The sequence below is a fragment of the Emydura macquarii genome, unplaced genomic scaffold (genome assembly GCF_026122565.2).
Source record: "Emydura macquarii macquarii isolate MOO-44397 ecotype Brisbane River unplaced genomic scaffold, CSIRO-AGI_Emac_v2 contig_2897, whole genome shotgun sequence".
Lineage (NCBI taxonomy): Eukaryota > Metazoa > Chordata > Testudines > Chelidae > Emydura > Emydura macquarii.
The window spans coordinates 42820090-42826089 of NW_027133034.1; the positions used below are offsets into that span (position 1 = coordinate 42820090).

Below are 6000 nucleotides of genomic sequence, written 5' to 3' on the forward strand. Positions count from 1 at the left end.
ATTACATTGATGTGATGAGTCAGAACTGTGTGATCAATGGTATTATTCATGCACATTTGACCTGCATGGTATTCATTAATCCATCTATGCTTGGACTATGATAGTATTCCAAACCTCGAAGCAGCTTCAAAGGCATGCCATATTTTAAAATCTACCAGTTACAATATTTGTGTTACCGTATTTCTGCACCAGAGGCAGAAATCCATTTTCTCCCCCAGGAAAAATTAAATTTCACTAGTCTAGAGCACAGAACAAACATCAGTAATCTTGGACCAGTGACATCTGTAAGGTGCAATACCTTATGAAAATTCAAGGCCAGAAACTGGCACTTTGTACTGTTGGAAAAGAGATTCCACAATGTATTTGCACCTAGCCTTGGAAGTTTTCAGGATAAAATGATATGTCTAGGTCTTTTAGGTCATTTGAATATTTTTCAGTTTGTTAGTTATAACTTTTCTCTGAATCATACACAGTTGACCTAATGGGGAAAAAATTTCAAAACAATCCCTAAATCCCATGGGATTATAGTGAAATTTAGGCACTTCAAAAGGACTTCAGTATTGCAACAATTAATTTTTAGGCACCTCACTACCTTTTAGAATTTAGGACCCCAGAGCTAGGCACCCAGCTCAAAAGCAGGACCAACCCCAACTAAATCATCCCAGCCAGGGCTTTATCAAGCCGGGCCTTGAAAACCTCTAAGGATGGAGATTCCTCCACCTCCCTAGGTAACCCATTCCACTGCTTCACCACCCTCCTAGTGAAAAAGTGTTTCCTAATATCCAACCTACACCACCCCTCTGCAACTTGAGACCGTTGCTCCTTGTTCTGTCATCTCCCACCCCTGAGAACAGCCTAGCTCCATCCTCCCTGGAACCCCACTTCAAGCAGTTGAAGGCCATTATCAAATCCTCTCTCACTCTTCTCTTCTGCAGACTAAACACACTCAGTTCCCTCAACCTCTCCTCATAAGCCATGTGCTCCAGCACCCTAATCATTTTTGTTGCCCTCCACTGGACTCTCTCTCATTTGTCCACATCCTGCCTGTAGTGGGGGGCCCAAAACTGGACACAATACTCCAAATGTGGCCTCACCAGTGCTGAATAGACGGGAATAATCATTGCCATCAATCTGCTGAAAGTGCTCCTGCTAATGCAGCCAATATGCTGTTAGTCTTCTTGGCAATGAGGGTACACAGTTGACTCGTATCTAACTTCTTGTCCACTGAAAACCCCAGGTCCTTTTCTGCAGAACTGCTGCCTAGCCAGTTGGTCCCCAGTCTGTAGCAGTGCCTGGTATTCTTCCATCCTAAGTACAGGATTCTGCACTTGTCCTTGTTGAATCTCATCAGATTTCTTTTGGCCCAATCCTACAATTTGTCTAGGTCAATCTGTATCCTATCTCTACCCTTCAGCATATGTAAGATTCCCCCGTTTAGTGTCATCTGTAAACTTGCTGAGGGTGCAATCCACTCCATCCTCCAGATCATTAATGAAGAGGTTGAACAAAACTGAGACCAGCCCCTTGAGCCCTCTGCTTGTTACTGGCTCCCAACTAGACATAGAGCCATTGATCACTACCTGTTGAGCCCAATGATCTAGCCAGCTTTCTACCTACCTTATAGTCCATTCATCTAACCCATACTTCTTTAACTTGCTGGCAAGATTACTGTGGCAGACCATATCAAAAGCTTTGCTAAAGATCATTTTCAAAATTATCTCAAAACATTTCTGAAATAGCTTTTCTGTAACTCAGGTTGCATATACAAAGTACACATCATTAGGGCCTAAGTCAACATCTAATGAGAATTAGAAAAAAAACCTTTCACTTATAGGTAGGTTATAGTAGACTTCTGCAGGCTTTTTGTACTTTCCTTTAAAATGGATGGATCACCAGTCAGACCCTGCATACAATTCCAGTGTGTAGTGTAGCATGGCACATTATAAAGATTTTATTGACACTACTTTAGGATGAAAGAAAAGAAGATAAAAGTCAGATAGGCAAAATTTTGCCTGCCATGCTTCTTAATTCACTGGCAAAAATGTGCACACTTACCGCAACATAAAGAGTATTTGCATGAACAAATCCAGATTTTGTGCTCTCAATAAGTAGGTGCTGTTTACTATGAATACAACATAGGCTCCTCATCTGAAAGATATAATGATGCCACCTCAAGAATCCAAATATGCATTCCAACCATATTGTCCTAGGCACAAAGCATAGTCCCTGCATTTGAGCAGTCAAAAATCTAGAATTTAGACAATACACCACAGGTGAATTAACAGAAAAATATATGAGACAGGGAGCACAAGGTAACAGTAGACAGAGATCCATATGCACAGTTACAGTGGTCTCAGTCACAGGAGACAAAAAACCTAAGCAATGCGAGACAAGAGTGTCTTTATATATCTATTTACATAGAGTCTTTGATTCTGACATAACTGTCTTCCAAGGACCTTTTTATGTCATCATAAAGTCTCACAGGATAATAGAACTGTCCATGAAGGATGAGTAATATCTGCATCTGTATACTATATAGGAATTAGTAAGAGTAGATACCAAAAATAATAGAAAAATGAATGGATTTCTGTGTTGTTTTTCCATTACCTTTTGACTGAATGGGAAAAGCATCTTTAAATCCCCATAAATATTGATGGACCGCATGCATCCTTTGACTAAAAATTTTGGTTCCTGCAACAAACCTCATTTTTAATTAGAGATTCTTTTACTACACTTCTTCACTGCCTGCAGCTAAGTCCAAGTTTACTAAGTAAAATTTTGTTCTGCTTTGACAGCTCTGTATTATTATTATTATTATTCAAGTCTCACACTAAAATACTAGCTAATAGAAATCTATTTTTGAACTGTAATCTTGGATAAAAGACTGCAGGATAAACACAGATGCTTATAAAACATACTATTAGGCATCTATACTGTTTCTTAGTCTCTAGAGCTGAGATTTTATCACACAACTTCTGCTTTAATAAATAGAAAATGTGTGGCTAAATTCCATGCAGTACTTTGAAAAATCTCAACTTGAGGTCTATAAAATCTAGGAGTTCATCTCCAAATGTGTGTTTACATTGAATGTAGTGGCACCCCCACTATTAATTATTCTGAGTATGAAAAGATGATTCCTCTGGAAGCCTAAAATTCCCATTACCAATTTTGTAATTTTCCTTTTTAAACTAATTGCTGCATTGAAGCAATGTTGAATATTCCACAGAAGATGAAAAGTGAATTAGACAAGCAGCATTGCTGATATAACTCAGCAGATTTCTGATCAGTCAGTTTCAGAACAGTCCTTTATAAGAACTAAGTGACATTGAGCTAAATTCTGGTTGCTGCTGTTTAGTAGCACCTCACTGCATAAATTGTTATTTTGAAATAAAATATACTTTTATTTTGTGTAAATAGAAATGTCCAGATCTGGCCACTTGTGATTCCATCCTACTGTAGTCAAAGCAGAAAGACACACATTAAAGTGCCATAGGAGCACTTATTCAGTAGTTGCATGTATCACCATATAACATACTTTACCAGTTGATTCAAACAGAAGCACAGTTATTGGATACAAATAGAGCTGCTTTCTCTTCTGTTGAAGGCAACATAAATAAATATTGAAAATAAAAGCAGTAGGAAAATCTAATAATTATATAAAACTAGCTTTGAGACTGGTACAGTTATAGCACTTTATATTTCACATATATATTTGAGTCAATGCAGTATAGTACAATGAATTACACTGGCAGATTTCCTTCGTATATTCTCAGAGACAGACAAATGGTACAAATAAAATAAAATTGCACAACCTTTTTCACAGGTGACAGCATCACATGTTGTTACTCTGCTTTCTATTTATTTTATAACATGCTCATAACACTACATGGAAAATTTCTCATTACAGCCTAAAGTGAAACTGTAACCTTGCGGGAACATTTTATACTCCACCACTGCTCTTTGTCTAGACAATGTTTTCTTTAAAGCCTTTGAAATTGAGCCAATAGTTAAATCATTTTTATAGGACATGCATGCTGTATATATACTACAACTTTCTGGCAGACCAATAAAAAATTCAAGTCAATTAGTAACCCTAATAATTGTGCACTGACCTTTAGTATGCCACAAACCTGGATTCTACTTGCTGTAAAGATTTAACTGTCCTCCTCCTAGGGCTAATACCCCAGATCAGTAATGATGTAATCACTAACATGATTACCCAGCAAATCAAAAATCACAAAATGACTAACTTCTGTTATTTACATAGTGATATGCCATGCCTACTTAAGCACCCTAACTCAGACGCCATAAAATAATTATTTTGCAATACTAGATAAAGGGGTGAATTGGGGGGAGTGCAAGATCTGTGTATAGATAGTTGTTTTTTTCATTGTGCTTTAAGGATCAGTAGAGCAAGGCAGAGTATATTATTAATACAATGAGCAGTAGAAACAGAATAAATATACCCCAACTTTTCTTTTTTTCAGGTCTACATTTCCTCCTCATTTATTCTACCTTCTGCAAGCATCTGATTTTGAAACATCATAGTGACAAGGAGGAAGAGCTATTAGTTCTACAATAAGGAGAATCTCAAATGGGAACTATTCAATCTGTTGTATTTAGTGATGGATTGAATGGCCCTCTAATTCACAGATTGACATTCTACAGTGTCTACAAGCTACAGTGGGATGGTGTCTTTCAGGAAATGTACATGTTTTTTCTTGGTATAAATTTTTTTTATTCACTTTCTAAATAGGGAATTTCTTCAAACTTCACATTTTTTTTTTTTTTTTTTAAATATCAAATATGTTGGCTCTCATCTATCCTTCAAAGCAAAGGGGAGAGGAGAGGAGAATTCCAACCATGCTGGTGTTTCACTCTCAGGCCTTGAATTCATAACAGTACATGTTTGCTCCCCAAGCTCACCTGCCTTCCCAAGATTATTTTGTCTCCCTCTAAGTCTCTACTTCTCTCTTTGAGTAGTAAAACCTTTAAGAAGTGACAGTAAAACCTCTAAAAAGGGGACAGAAACACTCTTTAAATCCCTTTCATATTCATAGCAGAGAAAAAATAAAAACATTTAAAAGGCAGCAAAAAAGTCAGTCTCAAAATACCAAGGGCCAAAAGTTTCAGAAATAATTAATGAAGTTGGAGATTTCCATTTGTGGGTACCAACTTAACATATAGCTTGAATTTTTCAGAAAGGGGAAAGATGGAGGGGTGTGTTTTAGGGGAGCACTCAAAATCACTAGGCACTACTGAAAATCACTAGTCTTTAAATAACAAAACCTCATACTGAAGTTAATATGATTACCTTTGTTCAAAGCAGAGCAGTTCTTATCCAGCTCCTCAGCCGTTCCCAACTCCCTGCTCTTAGCTTACATTTACTCTAATGTTCTCAAAGCTGCCTTCCCAGGGAAGCTAATGACCTTCAGCTGTTTTGTGGCCTTGCTAGTTAACCCTTATCTCCCCACAGAACTGGGGCCAGAAGCTTCATGAAAGAAATCCCAGCTGGCCAGCATTGAAGTCAATGGGAGTTTTGTCAGTAGCTGAAATGCAGCCACAATTTCACCCCTAGTTTTTCTAGCCTAGTCGTTGTCCTGTCCCTAATGGCTAATACACCAGATGACTAATGGAAATCTGCACAGATGATGGCATAAAGGATGTGTAAAGGTGCCACTGTGTCTAGGTCAGCAGCCAGCACAGCAGGTGCCAGGATTGCCCAGATCATAATTATGGGGATTACCATTTTCTCCCCTATTGATATCACACTCCTGTATCTCCATACCCTCAAATCTATGTGTGCAATTGCCACAGAAGCTAATTGGAGTTGTATTTGGCTGTATTTTAAGCACCAGGGAGAAGAGTTGGGCTTGTAAGGTAAGAAAGCCCAGCACTTTGTATTATCTCAGTCTGACTTCACTAAGGCTTCTGGAAATATTTAATTCACACTGGACATACACTGAGGCTTGGCAAAGGCATCTGAATTGCCATGTGATG

General features: G+C 38.1%; 1 long non-coding RNA gene across 1 annotated transcript in view; it reads right to left on the reverse strand.

Annotated features, from left to right (window-relative positions):
- LOC137166923 (uncharacterized) overlaps nt 1-5389 on the reverse strand; it is a 150120-nt gene extending 144731 nt beyond the window's left edge. Inside the window, exons 1-2 of the long non-coding RNA XR_010923877.1 lie at nt 5315-5389; nt 2056-2148 (exon numbers count right to left, since the gene is read on the reverse strand). This is a non-coding gene — a long non-coding RNA (uncharacterized lncRNA). The remainder of the gene's footprint in view (nt 1-2055; nt 2149-5314) is intronic.
- Nucleotides 5390-6000: the final 611 nt, after the last annotated feature.